The following is an 18,495-nucleotide window of genomic DNA, read 5'->3' as shown; positions in this document are numbered from 1 at the left end:
CTCCACCGCCAGAGTGGAAGAACCAAACCCAAGTGTCCCCTTAAAGGACAACTTGGAGGAAGACGCCGTGGATTCTAGTGAGCCGCCTCCTACGGCCACTAGGCGCGAGCGTCTTCCCAGCCGCTGTGTGCACCGGTTGGCAAAGTAACCGGACTGCCAGCAACCATGACAGATCACAGGGGCTCGAGCGGGCCCAGGCCTGGATCCCTCACGGGAAGCCCCCTGATGCTCGGACGCCCGATCGGGAGATTCCAGAGGTTTAGCAAAACAGGTGCCAACCTAAACCTCTGCCTACACTGGGACCGCTCCAACCTTCGCTCGGCAAAGCGAAGAGACGGTGATAAGCTCCTCCAGTGTAGTGGGAATCTCCCTGGTGGCCAGAGCGTCCTTCACATGGCCAGCCAAACCTCTCCAGAATGCCGGAATGAGGACCTTATCTGGCCACTCTATCTCCGAGGCCAGCATCCGGAATTGGATGGCAAAGTGGCTGACCATGGACGAGCCCTGTGACAATGCCAGCAGCCGGAGCGTTGTGTCATGGGTGACTCGCGGTCCCAGGAAGACCTGCTTCAGAGTGTCCAAGAACCGTGAGGCACTCTGCACCACATGATCACCACGCTCCCACAGCGGTGTGGTCCACTCCAAAGCCCTGCCCGACAAGAGGGAAATAATAAATCCCACTTTAGCCCACTTGGAGGGAAATTGTGCTGCCAGCAGCTCCAGCTGTATAGAGCTCTGGCTCACGAAACCCCTACAAGAAGCACTATCGCCCGAGAACTCCTTGGGCAGCGGGAGGCGGGACAAAGTCGGGGCAGGGATGGCAGTGGTCACACGGGAGGCAGCCTCTGTGGCTACCTGAACAGTGACCGCAGTAACATCCACAGCTGTGGCTGAACGCTCGAGAGCCACCAACCTGCCCTGCAGCTGCCGGATGTACTGCAGCAGTCGCTGTTCGTCCGCCATTACTAGCCAGACCCTGGCCCTAGTATAATGTTACAGGCTGGCAGAACGCACCAAATATAATGATAGTAGGTGCGTTCGCAGCCCGGGGTCCACCGTGCAGAGGTGGTAAACTGCTGCTTAGTAATGGTGGCTGTCAGTAGCGTAGCTACTGGGGGGGCAGAGGGGGCGGTCACCCTGGGCCCCGAGCTCCGAGGGGGCCCACTGGAGCTACACTACTGTAACTGTATCGGCGTGCACAGCGCTCCCATACAGTTACATTCTGCGGCAGAGCAGGGAGAATCGATCTCCCTACTCTGCCGCCCAGCCGCTATGGGCCTCTGAGAAGGCAGTGGGGGGCCCCGGTGCCAGCAGTGCACCCCCCACCTCACAGCCAGCAATGTCGTCCTGGGTTATTCTGTGCACACAGGACCTGTGATGAGGTCACGGGAGGGGCAGAGTCAGGGGGTCACATGATCAGGGGCTTCTGCAGGGCTCTGCTGTGCTGGTTGTCATGGTGCTGGATGAGGTGAAGTAAGTTGCTGTGTGGGCTCAGGAGGGGTTTACAGGGTGAATGTAGCAGAGCTGTGTGTGTATGAGGTGTACAGAGCGGAGCTGTGTGTGTAGAAGGTGTATGGCGCAGAGATATGCATGTATGAGGTGTACAGAGGAGCGGAGCCGCGTGTGTATGGAGTGAGCGGAGCCGTTTGTGTACGGAGCGGAGCCAAGTGTGTACGGGTCGGGGTGTACAGAGCAGAGCCATGTGTGTATGGGGTGTACAGAGCAGAGCCGTGTGTGTACGGGGTGTGCGGAGCAGAGCCGTGTGTGTGCGGGGTGTACAGAGTGGAGCCGTGTGTCCAATGTGTACAGATTGGAGACATATGTGTACGAGGTGTATGGTGCGGGGCCGCGTGTGTATGGGGTGTGCGGAGCAGAGCCGTGTGTGTACAAGGTGTACGGAGCAGAGCCGCATGTGTACGGGATGTAGGGAGCAGAGCCGCGTTTTTTACAAGGTGTACGGAGCAGAGCCGCATGTGTACAAGTGCACGGAGCAGAGCCGCATGTGTACAAGTGCACGGAGCAGAGCTAGGTGTGTACAAGTTGTACGAAACGGAGCCACGTTTGTACAGCGTGTACGTAGCAGAGGCGCGTGTGTACAGCATGTACGTAGCAAAGACGCGTGTGTACAGCATGTACGTAGCAGAGGTGTGTGTGTACAAGGTGTACGGAACAGAGCCGCGTGTGTACAAGGTGCACGGAACAGAGCCGCATGTGTACAAGGTGTACGGAACAGAGCTGCGTGTACAAGGTGTACAGAACAAAGCTGTGTGTGTATAGGGGGTGTGGAGCAGAGCCATGTGTGTATAGGGGGCATCAGGTGCAGTAATAAGGACACATACGGCAGCAGAGGCTCAGTATTTGGGTATCAAGTGCAGTAATAGGGACATATACAGCAGCAGTGGCTCAGTATTGGGGTATCAGGTGCAGTAATAGGGACACATACGGCAGCAGAGGCTCAGTATTGGGGTATCAAGTGCAGTAATAGGGACACATACGGCAGCAGCGGCACAGTATTGGAGTATCAGGTGCAGTAATAGGGACTCATACGGCAGCAGAGGCTCAGTATTAGGGTATGAAGTGCAGTAATAGGGACACATACGGCAGCAGCGGCTCAGCATTGGGGTATCAGGTGCAGTAATAGGGACATATACGGCAGCAGCAGAGGCTCAATATTGGGGTATCAGGTGTAGTAATAGGGACACATACGGCAGCAGCGGCTCAGCATTGGGGTATCAGGTGCAGTAATAGGGACACATATGGCAGCAGCAGAGGCTCAGTATTGGGGTATCAGGTGTAGTAATAGGGACACATACGGCACCAACGGCTCAGCATTAGGGTATCAGGTGCAGTAATAGGGACACATACGGCAGCAGCAGAGGCTCAGTATTGGGGTATCAGGTGTAGTAATAAGGACACATACGGCAGCAGCGGCTCAGTATTGGGGTATCAGGTGCAGTAATAAGGACACATATGGCAGCAGCGGCTCAGCATTGGGGTATCAGGTGCAGTAATAAGGACATATACGGCAGCAGCGGCTCAGTATTGGGGTGTCAGGTGCAGTAATAAGAACACATACGGCAGCAGCGGCTCAGCATTGGGGTATCAGGTGCAGTAATAGGGATACATACGGCAGCAGCGGCTCAGTATTGGGATATTAGGTGCAGTAACAGGGACATATACAGTAGCAGCGGCTCAGCATTGGGATATCAGGTGCAGTAATAAGAATACATACAGCAGCAGCGGCTCAGCATTGGGGTATCAGGTGCAGTAATAGGGACACATACGGCAGCAGCGGCTCAGCATTGGGATATCAGGTGCAGTAATAAGAACACATACAGCAGCAGCGGCTCAGCATTGGGGTATCAGGTGCAGTAATAGGGACACATACGGCAGCAGTGGCTCAGCATTGGGGTATCAGGTGCAGTAATAGGGACACATACGGCAGCGGCGTCTCAGCATTGACGTATCAGGTGGAGTAATAGGGACACATATGGCAGCGGCGGCTCAGCATTGGGGTATCAGGTGCAGTAATAGGGACACATAAAGCAGCAGTGGCTCAGCATTGGGGTATCAGCAGGATGACTGGTTTGTGCAGGTTGGAGATAGATGGTGATGGGGCTGGAATATGAGAAGTGAAATGTGTCGTTGTTGTATTCTCTGTAGCAGAGTCGTGGCTGGAGGAGTTGTCATGTCGGTCTGGGCCAGAAGGAAAAGACGTGAAAAGTGACCGATTCCATCAGAAAGAACGTCAGCGGTAAGACACCAACTATACCTGTGCAGTAATCACATATGTTTTGTAGGACTGGTATTTACCACTGACAATATTGTGGTAATATCCAGGGCTGTGGAGTCGGTAAGCCAAACCTGCGACTCCGACTCCTCAATTTCCCTTACACCGACTCCAACTCCAACTCCGACTCCGACTCCACGACTCCCACATATATTGCTTATACTTAAGTGAAAAATTTATTGTAGTACAATGTGAACATCAGACATTTAATCATTTCTATGATCCAATAATCAAGATATTTAGATAGAACATAATATCTATTTATTGGAATACATCTTTAGAACGCAAAAAACTGTAATAAATTGTAAATATGTAATACACTGTATAATATCGATTACATACATACGGTACAGATCAAAGTTTGGACACACCTTCTCATTCAAAGAGCTTTCTTTATTTTCTTGACTATGAAAATTGTAGATTCACTCTGAAGGCATCAAAACCATGAATTAACACATGTGGAATTATATAATTAACAAAAAAGTGTGAAACAACTGAAAATATTTCTTATATTCTAGGTTCTTCAAAGTAGCCACCTTTTGCTTTGATTACTGCTTTGCACACTCTTGGCATTCTCTTGATGAGCTTCAAGAGGTAGTCACTGGAAATGGTCTTCCAACAGTCTTGAAGGAGTTCCCAGAGATGCTTAGCACTTGTTGGCCCTTTTGCCTTCACTCTGCGGTCCAGCTCACCCCAAACCATCTCGATTGGGTTCAGGTCTGGTGACTGTGGAGGCCAGGTCATCTGGCGTAGCACCCCATCACTCTCCTCCTTGGTAAAATAGCCCTTACACAGCCTGGAGGTGTGTTTGGGGTCATTGTCCTGTTGAAAAATAAATGATGGTCCAACTAAACACAAACCAGATGGAATAGCATGCCGCTGCAAGATACTGTGGTAGCCATGCTGGTTCAGTATGCCTTCAATTTTGAATAAATCCCCAACAGTGTCACCAGCAAAGCACCCCCACACCATCTCACCTCCTCCTCCATGCTTCACGTTGGGAACCAGGCATGTAGAGCCCATCCGTTCACCTTTTCTGCGTCGCACAAAGACACGGTGGTTGGAACCAAATATCTCAAATTTGGACTCATCAGACCAAAGCACAGATTTACACTGGTCTAATGTCCATTCCTTGTGTTCTTTAGCCCAAACAAGTCTCTTCTGCTTGTGGCCTGTCCTTAGCAGTGATTTCCTAGCAGCTATTTTACCATGAAGGCCTGCTGCACAAAGTCTCCTCTTAACAGTTGTTGTAGAGATGTGTCTCCTGCTAGAACTCTGTGTGGCATTGACGTGGTCTATAATCTGAGCTGCTGTTAACCTGCGATTTCTGAGGCTGGTGACTCGGATGAACTTATCCTCCGCAGCAGAGGTAACTCTTGGTCTTCCTTTCCTGGGGCGGTCCTCATGTGAGCCAGTTTCTTTGTAGCGCTTGATGTTTTTTGCCACTGCACTTGGGGACACTTTCAAAGTTTTCCCAATTTTTCAGACTGACTGACCTTCATTTCTTAAAGTGATGAGGCCACTCGTTTTTCTTAACTTAGCTGCTTTTTTCTTGCCATAATACAAATTCTAACAGTCTATTCAGTAGGACTATCACCTGTGTATCCACCAGACTTCTGCACAACACAACTGATGGTCCCATCCTCATTTATAAGGCAAGAAATCCCACTTATTAAACCTGACAGGGCACACCTGTGAAGTGAAAAACATTTCCGGTGACTACCTCTTGAAGCTCATCAAGAGAATGCCAAGAGCGTGCAAAGCAGAAATCAAAGCAAAAGGTGGCTACTTTGAAGAACCTAGAATATAAGACAGTATTTTCAGCTGTTTTACACTTTTTTGTTAATTATATAATTCCACATGTGTTAATTCATAGTTTTGATGCCTTCAGAGTGAATCTACAATTTTCATAGTCATGAAAATAAAGAAAACGCTTTGATTGAGAAGGTGTGTCCAAACTTTTGGTCTGTACTATATATATATATATATATACACACACACACATACACACACACTATGACTTATCTCGGCTAAGATAAAACCTAGATCCTCAGGCTACATTCATACTATGGGCGTAGCCAGGATAAAACCTGGGGGGGGGCAGAACCTCATACTGTTCTGCAGAATTTCATACTGCACACCTCAGCTGCTGCAGAACCTCATACTGCACTCCCCTACTACACTTGAAAATAAAGCCTGCACCTTAAGAAGATGTGGTGGTGAATGCAGTCTATTTATTCCAACTATCAATTGATGTTGATGTGTTACTGAAGACGAGCAATGCCTGTCCTGGGCGTCCTTTTGGGCAGCTATGAGGTGTACCTGACTGGTGCTAAAAAAAGGAGTGTTAGTCTGTGTGCTATCCGGCTATCATTCTTTTTGGTACAGATATGATATGGATAAATGGATATATAGATAGAGCAGATTTCTAATCTGCTTTTGCTATTGAAAACATTAGCTATGAGCTCAAAAACCTTTCAGGTGATGCCGTTTTTTAAAAAGCTGATCTGCTTTTGCAACTGAAAAACGTATCCTCAAAAAACGCAGCAAAAACGCTGTGTGTGAATGTAGCCTTAGATCAGGAATAGAACAGTCATTTATAGGACATTTCATAACTTTCCCAAATTCCTATGAAAAAATATTCAGCACATTCTGCATTGAACTATTGTACCCAATTTATTATATATTTTAGGAGTCGGAGTCGGTCCATTTTATACGGACTCCAACTCCGACTCCACCAAAATGAGCACCAACTCCGACTCCACGACTCCGACTCCACAGCTCTGGTAATATCCATGTTGGTCTTTATATAAGGATTATTTTCAGTAACAGCGCAGTCATCTTCTACATCCACTATTAGGGGGCGTCACCGAGTTGTAATCACAGTTACCTAGTTAGGGGCCCACTCAGAAGTTTCGCCCCCCCCTGAACCAAAACCCTAGCTACGCCTCTGGCGGATGTATATAGCGGTATACAAAGGTCATACATGGGTAACATCACCCGGTGTGAACAGGAGCGGTCTCTGTTACGTCACAGAACCGCAGTACCGTGAAACTTAAATTCCGGATCTGTTAGCACTCACAGAGCTCGGCAAGGGGGCGCTCTGAATGTGGTCATGGAACTCTGCCCCAAGGACACGGGGTCAGAGTCCCTCTAGACCATCAACATCACGTCCACTTCCCCATCCCTTACCATGCGCCGTGCCCATTGTAAATTATGTTGAGAAAACATTGCAGTATTACAATGGCAGGAAAATTTACTTTAGATGACTTCTTAGACTGCAGAATAAATATAGTGATGCTATTTCTAACCAAACAATTTTTTTGTGTGTTTTGAGGCACAACTGGAGCACGATAAATGCCATATAAAATTTCACTGCTGAAAAAAATTGCAGTTTTACTATTGCAGGAAAATTTGCACACCTCAGATGGACTGGTTACAAGTCTGGCTGTATGGTTTTGATACATAACTTCTACAGTAAAAATGGTGTATAATATTTCCCTGCTCAGAATAATCTGCAGGATTAAGAGCAAAAAGAAAATTATTAGCCATGAGAAGAGGTTTTAGTATCATTTGCAGGCTGCAGCATAAAGGAAGTGCAATTCACCCTACAATTTCCTATAGTAACTCTTCAGCACATTCTCTCCCTAAGTGCTGCTAACAGCAATGTTACTATCTATAATAATAAATGCCCTAAGCAACTTCCGGTTGTAACAACTTCCGTCCAGTTGTATCGGTGACGTCACCGCACACCTCTTTCCATGTTAACCCTCAACACACACACTCCACTCACCTTTCACCATCTCCACTCACGTCCACTCACTCTTTCACTCCACATACGACCCTTTCTCTCACTCCGTCTCTCATACTCACGCTGTCATCGCCGCTGATCCACGATCCCCGACATCATCTTCCGCCGGCGCCATCCTGGATCCAGACGTCCTCCACGCCGGCGACATGTTCTTGCGGCGACGCCATTTTGGATCGGCGAAATCCCGCGATAGTCAAGATGGTGTCGCCGCAAGAACATGTCGCCGGCGAGGACGACGTCGGGATCCAAAATGACGTCGGCGAAAACTCGCGAGATTTCGCCGACGCCATTTTGGATCCCGACGTCGTCCACGCCGGCGACATGTTCTTGCGGCGACGCCATTTTGGATCGGCGAAATCCCGCAATAGTCAAGATGGCGTCGCCGCGAGAACATGTCGCCGGCGAGGACGACGTCGGGATCCAAAATGGCGTCGGCGAAAACTCGCGAGATTTCGTCGACGCCATTTTGGATCCCGACGTCGTCTACGCCGGCGACATGTTCTTCCGGCGACGCCATCTTGACTATCGCGGGATTTCACGATACTCAAGATGGCGTCGCCGCAAGAACATGTCGCCGGCGTGGACAACGTCTGGATCCAGGATGGCGCCGGCGGAAGATGTCGGGGATCGTGGAGCAGCGGCGATGACGGCGTGAGTATGAGAGACGGAGTGAGAGAAGGGGTCGTATGTGGAGTGAAAGAGTGAGTGGAGATGGTGAAAGGTGAGAGGAGTGTGTGTTGAGTGTGTGTGTTGAAGGTTAACATGGCAAGAGGTGTGATGCTATCGCATCCTCCCGATAATCTAGATTATTATAAAAGCCCTAAGAAGGGCTGTCGTTAGATTTGAAAGTAATGTAAATGTGGTTGAATCCCAGGTTAATACACAGCTACAATTCTGTCCCTCTCTCATCAGCACCTCTCTCTAAACTACCTGTGTCCGGGGTACAGTGTGCTGAGCATAGCGTCAAGGGTGTTATATAGATCTAATGACACTATGCGGACAGCCAATCACAGTAATGCCCCAACCGAGATGGCTACTGCATTACAGTGACTGGCAGGCAATGCTCACATGTTTACTGGCTATCTAAAAAGAGCCAAACATGCGGGATGGGGACTCGAGCTCAAGCATTAAAAAAATACTCGCCGAGTAACAAGTATCCCGAGCACACTGATGCTCAAGGGAGTAACGAGTAGTGACGAGCATGATTGCTCATCACTAGTCCAGACCTAAATCCCATTGAGAATCTGTGGCAAGACTTTGTAAGTACTGTTCACTGATGCTCTAGCTGTAATCTCACTGAGCTATAGCTAGTTTGCAAAGACACACATTGGTTATTTATATATATATGCATTTTCATAATGATTTTTACATATTACTGCTAAACACCTATATTTATGGGTTCGGTGTTTGTGTTCCACCAATTTTCAGCCTATTATATATTTCCCTCCCCTTCTCCCCTTTCCCTCTACATTTCTATTTACTTTTTTGCCCCACATAAGATGGCGGTGATGGTGCGCATGGCGATGTTTCCATCGGGGCCCTGTCTGCATCGGGGTGTCTCTACATCGCATGCACCGCATACAGGGTTAATCCCTGGGGCGGGTACTGTGTGCGTGACACCTTTGGTGCACGCAGGACTCCTTTGGTGCACCACGCATGCGCCGCTTGAATCACTCTCCATTGGTCACATACTACCATTTGACCAGGGTCACGGGGCTATTTGAAGGTCCTGTTGGGACTCTATCCACATCCCCTTGAGAAAGCGGCTTTGCCTAGCTGTGAAACACGTATCAGGGGAGCTTCACATCCTCCGTCCTGTCCGTGTCACCTCTCTCTGGTAAGCCTGGTAACTTTTTGGGCTCTGCGTGTTTTTGTGCCATTGTGGCCGTTACTTTACTTGACTCCTCTGGCTTACCATGATTTGGTTAATTGTGTGACACTTTCTCAACCTGCCTAAGAGGTTACTGGGCACTTGGGGTTAGTCTCCTTTCCTGCATTTTTCACTGGTATTTGTGTATGTATATTTATATGCATGTTACTACTATTAATTATTTAAAAATAAAAATTGCCTTTTATTCACATATTTAAGGACACCAGTGGCTCTTTCTTTCTCCATTGGCATCAATCTAGCTTGCAAAGAAGAATGGGCAAAAAAATTCAGGCTCTAGATGTGCAAAGCACGTATAGATATATCACCCCACGATACTTGCAGCAGTAAATGTGGTGAAAGGAGGTCCTACAAGGTATTGAATAAAGGGCGACTGAATACAAAAGCACGTAACAATTTTCAGAAGATTTAGATTTTAAAAGTTTTTAGAAAATCATGTATCATTTTCTTTACACTTCACAAATACTTGCTACGTTGTGCTGGTATGTCACATAAAATCTCAAATAAAAAATAAGTTTGTGAGTGTAATGTGAACTAATTTGGAGCAGTTTACAGTATATGAATATTTTTTCAAGGCACTGTAAGTCTAACCAAGATGCTGGGATTCTATAAGGAGGTAAGTGCAAATATGGATGTTAATCATGTAGCTGATGTGATATATATGGACTTTGCAGAGGCAGATAATAATTAATTCCTTTCCCACCTTAGACATATACATACATCCCTGTGCCCTGATACTTATTGACCTGGGATGTATAGATACGTCTCGGCGATTTTGCGTGCACACACGTTGTGTGCGCTCGATTGCCACCGGGTGTCAGCTGATTCTGACAGCTGACACCCGGCACACAGTTTCAGGATCGGTCCCGCTCCTGTCCTGGCACTTTAACACCCTAAATGCTGTGACTGAACTCGATCGCATCATTTTGGGAGCAGGCAGCGGAAAGAAAGCCCCTTTGCCTTTGGATCGGAGACCCCGCAACGTCATCACAGGGTCGCGATTGCTGCCATGGGACAAAATGTCGTCATGGTGAAATCCGGGTCACCAGAGCTAGCAAAGTTGCTTGATCATGCTCACAGCATGATGAAGCAAGTTTGACTGTCAGTGCAGTGCTGACAGCATGCATAGCATAGGGAAGCTCCTGCATCTCTATGCTATACAAGCGATCAGCCTGCAAAGAAATGAAATTCCCATAGTGGGACAAAGTAAAACAATTAAAAAAAAAGTTAAGGAAGGGAAAAAAAATTGTAAAAATATTTTTTAAAAAATCTAAATATATTGTACTCATGAAAAAATATTTTATGAAAAAATATAAACTACAAAAGTACACATATTTGGTATTGCTGTGTCCGGAACAACCCAACCTATAAAACTGTCCCACTGGTTAACCCCTTTGGTGAATTCCATAAAAAAATAAAAAACAAGACAAAAAACAATGCTTTATCATCATACCACCAAACAAAAAGTGGAATAAAAAACAATAAAAAGATGAATATAAATAAACATGGTACCACTGAAAACATCATCTTGTCCCACACAAAACAAGCCATAATACAGCTCCACCAGCACAAAAATAAAAAAGTTCTAGCTCTCAGAATAAAGCAATGCAAAAATAATTTTTTTATATAAAATAGTTTTTATTGGGTAAAAGCGCCAACACATAAAAAAACTGAAACCTTTTCCACTCCAGACTGATAGCTCTCAATAACTTTGTTTCTAATTTGTTCCTGAATTTCTTTAGATCACGACATGTTGTCTAGCTTTTGAGTGTCTTTTGGTCTACTTCACTTCTTCATGAAGGTCCTATTTAAGCGATTTCCTGATTGAGAACATGTGTGGCAATAATCAGGCCTGCATATAGATAGAGAGTTTGAACTCAGCTTCCTAAAGATGTGATAAACCAGTTAATTTATGTGGTAAGCGGTAAGGGGACAATCACTTTTTCAAACATGGCCCTGTAGGTTTGGATTTCTTTGTCCCATAATGATAAAGATCTTCATTTAAAAACTTCATTTGTGTTTACTTGCGTTATCTTTGTCTTATATTTAAATTTGTTTCATGATATGAAACATTTAACTGTGACAAATATGCAAAAGTATAGGAAATCAGGAGAGGGGCAAACACTTTTTCACACAACTATAAATCTGGTATTGCTGTAATCGCACTGGCCCAAAGAATAAAGTCGCCATATCACTTATACCACATGTATAAAATAGATAAAGCCAATTCTTCATCTGCTGTTGATTTGTTTATTCTGCCTCCCAAAGATTGCAGTAAGGCTCGGAGCTCATTTATCCTGCACTCTGTGCTGAGAGCTTACAACGGGGATTCAATGTACATCTTTGAAATATGTGATTCAGACAGAGCACCCTTTGGATGATTCCCTATAATGAGGCAGATGGAGGAACTTTGGACACCATAGGACCTGTGATCCGGCAGTGCCCGTCTTTTTAGGCATGCATAAAAGTGCAGTCGGCCAGTTTTGTACACCCCTGAAAGGAAGAACACCGCTGAACAGAGGCCAAACTGAGGCCAGAGAAACTCTTCTGTCCAATTATAGTGAATGGACCCCTTGGGGATTTTATCTGAATCATGTCACTCAGAGATTTAGATGGAAACCCAGAAGTAAGTGCTCAGTGTAGAATGCCGGATAAATTTGATCCCGAACATTATGTAAAATGTTCCTAACAAAAGCTTCAACTCAAACCACAAAAAAAGCAAGTCCCCACTCAGGTCCGTCATCTGTTAACGGAAATATAGGGGCTTCCAAGCTACTGGTATCCAAAGACTCTGGAAAAGGAAAATGGCTCCTCACCTACTAAAAGAAATTCAGCAAATTCTTCGCACCCAAATGTCCCCTCCCTTCTGAGCCCCAGTGTGCCTAAAGTCCCCATCACAACTTGTGCTGAGTCACAAGTTTTGTGACGCACCAGCGATCTCACCAGCGAGATCGCTGTGTGTGACATCTATCAGCGACAAGCCCCCCTGCCGGGTATCGCTGATCGTTCTTGAAAGCTCTGGACTTTTTTGGGGTCGTTGGTCTCCCGCTGGCCAGCATGCATCGCTGCATGTGGCTGGCGGGAAAGCAACGACCAGTGAGCTCCCAGCTTGTATCCAAGGTAAACAGCGCTTAGAAACCCTCTGTGTACCTTAGTTACCAGCGTGCTGGTGCAGGGAGCTGGTAACTAAGGTAAACAGCGGGCTTCTAAGTGCCACCCGGCGCTTAGAAACCCGATGTTTACCTTGGTTACCAGCTCCCTGCACCAGCGTGCTGGTATCTAAGGTACACAGCAACGCGCCCGCTCGTCGTCGCTGGTGAAGCTGCCTGTTTGGCAGCTCACCAGTGATCATGTAGCGACACACCAGCGATCCTGACAAGTTCATATCGTTGTCGGGATCGCTGGTGAGTCGCTATGTGTGACGGGGCCCTAAACCACATTTAGTGTCCACATGTTTAGTATTTCTGAAGTGATGAGAGCACGGCTAATTTACAGGTGCGTGTCTCCCGAAGCATGAGCTGGGCATGATGTACTGGTCACCTTAAGGTCACTACAACTTATTGGTCACTACAACTGCACTTTACAATTTTCACTCGGCAACATTCATTGCTGCTTGTTTCTGGAAAACACCCATGGAGTCAAAATTGTCACTATACCTGTAAATACATTTCCAAAGGGGTATAATTTCCAAAATGGGGTCACTTGAGAGAGGAACTCTTCTAGCACTTAGAGGCTCTGTGCATGAAGTACGCAAACTATTCTAGGAAAATCTGTTCTCCAGGAGGCAAATGGCGCTCCGTCTCTCCCGAGTCTCGCCGTGTGGCTAAACAGTACTGTACAGCCACATATGGGGTACTGTCATGTTCAGTAGAAATTGTGGGGCAAATTATGGTGCCATTTTTACCCACTTCTTGTTTGAAAACGTAAAATCTGGGGCTAAAACAAAATTTTGGTGGTAAAAATGTAATTATTTTTTTCTTCACTGCCCAGTAGTATAAAGTTATTACATGGGATGGAATGCCTTTCCTATGATGAAAGGTTAGAAAAATTGGGCTTGTTTAGCTTAGAAAAAAAGATGACTCTGAGGAAATCTCATTTATACGTATAAATACATATGTGTTCAATAAAAAGAACTGGTACATGACTTCTTTCTTCCAAAGTTAGAAAATAGCGATACTCCAAGGTAAGGTGCACAAGTATGGTCCCAAACCATATAGTAATATAGAATGACTTGACACTCAGGTGATAGATGAAAATAAGTGGTTTTATTTACAATGTAAAAGTACAATTTGACGTTTCGGTCAACAAGGACCTTCATCAGAGTACTAGAAAAAATAATTGTAATAAGAAAATATAAGAGTCACATAGGATACACCCATTCAAACTCTATATAGTACTGGTTTCTCACTACACGGCTGTACAGGACCTTTTGGTGTCAAACGTGTTGTCGCTTCCGGTCACGTGCCCGTCCTTTGAATGGTTACAATCGCTGCTATCCCTGCCCCTGGTTCTTTAAGCCAGATGTACTCCACAACTCACCAGTGTCCCCATGAACTAAAGGTGGATAGCATGTTCACGCCGTCACACCGACGCTGCATCATTTTAGGACATCTGGTATTTTTGCACATCACTTGTTTTGGCTTGCACTGTAATTAGTCACATTTTCACTCCATACTCTATGTGATTCCTTTCACAGAGTTTACACCATCAGACATTGTGTCCATTTCATTTATACCCCTAACAGAGTGGTATGACTTTTTTTCTTCTCATTTTCTCTTCCTATTTTTATGAAAAAACATGATTATTGGTCCATGGTCTCTTTATAGAGTTTGATCCTTATTATCATGAATGGTTGTATCATATGTGACTCTCTTATATTTTCTTGTTACAATTATTTTTTCTAGTACTATGATGAAGGTCCTTGTCTACCGAAACAAATTGTACTGTTATACTGTAAATAAAACCACTTATTTTCATCTATTACTTGAGTGCCAAGTATTTCTATATTATTCCTTCCAAAACACAAAGGGGTATTACCTGTGGAGGAAAGGATATTACGGCAGCTAATGAGGAGAGGGTTCTTTATAGTTAGAGCAAACGGTGGCATGCCCATCCACAAGAGTCAGTAACAGCAGACCATATAATAGATTTTAGCAAAGGGCTGAATACTTTTCTTACAACAAATGGCATTGTGGTTTGTAAAAATCCAGTGATAGTGAATGTACAACTGTGAAGAAAAGCTGGACTTAATGGATGAATGTCTTTTTTCAACCTATGTAACTATGCCCACATAACCTGATCTACCATATGATGGATCTGCAATTTGACTTTGCAGATTTGTCTTCACTCCCCACATCCACACACTAGAGGATTTGGGCAGAAGCTTAGTAACACCTGCCTCAGATTACTGGCTCAGCTGCTGTATACACAGAGCAGCAGGTGAAAAAAAACAGCTGATTGCTGCCGCTCTGTGTGGTTGCAGCAACATTCAGCTGTTGTGGACTGCTTTGTCTTTAGCGTGTGATGATAACTATCTTTCCTGCTGCTGAGGCAAAAAAAAATTGAGTGCAATATAAACCTGCAGTGAAAAAGTGTAACTCCGCTCATCATGGGGGCCCAATGGGAGCTGGTATGTATGTGCACCAGTGACCACTCAAGTTGAATGCTGCTGTCACAAGTGTTAAGAGTTTAGTGCTAGCTGCTGGTCGAGAAAGATATCTGCTGTGTAACATAGTCGTCATGGCATCTACTTTGTGTGGAAAAAAGTCAGCTTCTGAGCCTACGCCATACATTCCGATACTTTTGCGGTGTTCCTGATGCTGACTTTTTAGGCAGAAATCTCAGATGGCAGCAACAGTGACATTGCATTTTTAACCCCTTTACTCCCAAGGGTGGATTGCATTTTAATGCCCGGGCCAATTTTTACAATTCTGACCACTGTCCCTTTATGAGGTAATAACTCTGGAACGCTTCCATGGATCCCGGTGATTCTGACATCGTTTTCTCGTGACATATTGTACTTCATGTTAGTGGTAAAATTTCATTCATATAACTAGCGTTTATTTGTGAAAAAGAACAGAAATTTGGCGAAAATTTTGAAAATTTCGCAATTTTCCAACTTTGAATTTTTATGCTCTTAAATCACAGAGATACGGCACACAAAAAACTTAATAAGTAACATTTCCCACATGTTTACTTTACATCAGCACAATTTGGGAACCAAAGTTTTTTTTGTTAGGAAGTTATAAGGGTTAAAAGCTGACCAGCGATTTCTCATTTTTACAACACCATTTTATTTTTACGGACCACATCACATTTGAAGTCACTTTAATACCCAAAAGTGACACCATTCTAAAAACTGCACCCCTCAAGGTGCTCAAAACCAGATTCAAGAAGTTTATTAACCTTTCAGGTGCTTCACAGGAATTTTTTGAATGTTTAAAAAAAAAAATGAACATTTAACTTTTTTTCACAAAAAAAAATTACTTCAGGTTCAATTTTTTTTTATATTACCAAGGGTAACAGGAGAAATTGGACTGGAAAAGTTATTGTGCAATTTGTCCTCAGTACGCCGATACCTGATATATGGGGGGGGCACTGTTTGGGTTCATGGCAGAGGTCAGAAGGGAAGGAGGACCGTTTGACTTTTTCACTGCAAAATTGGCTGGAATTCAGATTGGATGCCATGTCAAGTTTGGAGAGCTCCTGATGTGCCAAAACAGTGGAAACCCCCCACAAGTGACCCCATTTTGGAAACTAGACCCCCCCAAGGAACTTATCTAGATATGTGGTGAGCACTTTGAACCCCCAAGGGCTTCACAGAAGTTTATAACATACACCCGTACAATTAAAAAATCTGTTTTTTTCCACAAAAATGATCTTTTCACCCCAATTGTTGTTTTCCCAAGAGTAACAGGACCCCAAAAGTTATTGTGCAATTTGTCCTGAGTACGCTGATACCCCATATGTGGGGGTAAACCACTATTTGGGCGCATGGCAGAGCTCAGAAGGGAAGCAGCGCCATTTGACTTTTTTGGCTGGTATTGAGATCGGACGCCATGTCGCGTTTGGAAAGCCCCTGATGTGCCAAAACAATGGAAACCCCCCCAATTCTAACTCCAACCCTATCCCCAATACACCCCTAGCCCTAATGGGAAAATGGAAATAAATACATTTTTTTTAAATTTTATTATTTTTCCCTAACTAAGGGGGTGATAACGGGGGGTTTGATTTACTATTTATGGCGGGTTTTTATTTTTGGCAGCTGTCGCACGCTAAAAGACGCTTTTTATTGTAAAAATAGTTTATGCATCACCACATTTTGAGAGCTATAATTTTTCCATAATTTGACCAACCGAGTCATGTGAGATCATATTTTTTGCGGGACGAGTTGATGTTTTTATTGGTACTATTTTTGGGCACGTGACATTTTTTGATCGCTTTTTATTCCGATTTTTGGGATGCAGAATGAACAAAAACCAGCGTTTCATGAATTTCTTTTTGGGGGGTGCAATTACACCATTCCGCATGCGGTAAAATTGATAAAGCGGTTTTATTCTTCGGGTCATTACGGTAACAGCGATACCTCATTTGTCTTTTTTTATGTTTTAGCGCTTTTATGCAATGAAAACAATTTTATATAAAAAATAATTATTTTTGCATCACTTTATTCTGAGAGCTATAACTTTTTTATTTTTTCGCTGATGACGCTGTGTGGCTGCTCATTTTTTGCGGGACAAGATGACGTTTTTAACGGTACCATGGTTATTTATATCCGTCTTTTTGATCGCACGTTATTGAACTTTTTGTTCGGCGGTATGATGATAAAGCTTTATTTTTTGCTTCTTTATTTTTATTTTTTAAGGGGTTCAATAAAGGGGTTAACTAGTGGGACAGTTTTATAGGGCAGGTCGTTACGGACGTGGCAATACCAAATATGTGTACTTATATTGTTTTTGTTTTTTTATTTTCAAAAAATGAATTTGAGGGAATATTTTTTTTTTTTTTATTTAGCAATTTTTTTTATAAATTATTTTTACACTTTTTTTAACTTTATTACAATGTCCCAGGGGGGACATAACTGTCATGTGACAGATCGCTGATCTGTCACATCACAGATCGCTTTCACAGATCAGCGATCTGTCACAGGCAGTGCTGCAGTCTTCCTCATGCCGGCGCTTTGCAGGCATGAGGAAGCCGCCTCCCTGCAGGCCCCCGAAGGTCCCAGCCGCCATTTTGGATTCGGGGACCTGCAGGGAAGGAGACCCCCACAGCAGCGCTGCACATCGCACTGCTGTGGGGGTCTCAAGGAAGCATGGAGGGAGCCCCCTCCCGATGCTTCCATAAACCTCCGGTACACTGCAATTGTGTTTGATCGCAGTGTGCCAGGGGTTAACGTGTCGGGGGCGGTCCGTGACCGCCCGACACATAATGCCGGGTGTCAGCTGTGATAACTACACATAAAGTACAATTACCTTGTCAGCTGGCACAATACTTTGGTAAAATAAGCATGTTATCTTACAAGTTATGGATTCTTACATGTGCAGAGGATCGGACCCAATGAAAGTACAGTAATTTCTGTACCAGAACCACCAAAGGTGCAGAAACACAGCATCACAACTATTATCAGTACATGAATACATCACCAGAACCACATGAACACCTCACCAGACACTCAATCAGTACATAAATACATCAGCACCACCACAATGCATGAATACCTCACCAGAACGTCTATCAGTACATGATTACATCACCAGAACCAACTCAGAACATGAATACAGCACCAAGTATAATAAAGAGATCAATTCCAATGTCAGAGCAGTTCAACATAGTTATAGAACATGAACCTATAACTCAAATATGTCCTTAAAGGAAATCTGTAAGCAGGATTTTATCCCCAAACTATTCGTATGCGCATGTAATTTTTTCACAGACAGGTCCAGAAATTTACCTAGACAGTCCATTGCCCCATTACTAAGAAATAAGTATTTGAATTGATATGCA

This window comes from Dendrobates tinctorius, unplaced genomic scaffold (genome assembly GCF_039654945.1).
Source record: "Dendrobates tinctorius isolate UK_male_01 unplaced genomic scaffold, ASM3965494v1 ptg000026l, whole genome shotgun sequence".
Classification (NCBI taxonomy): domain Eukaryota; kingdom Metazoa; phylum Chordata; class Amphibia; order Anura; family Dendrobatidae; genus Dendrobates; species Dendrobates tinctorius.
Note: the sequence above shows the minus strand (reverse complement) of the source record.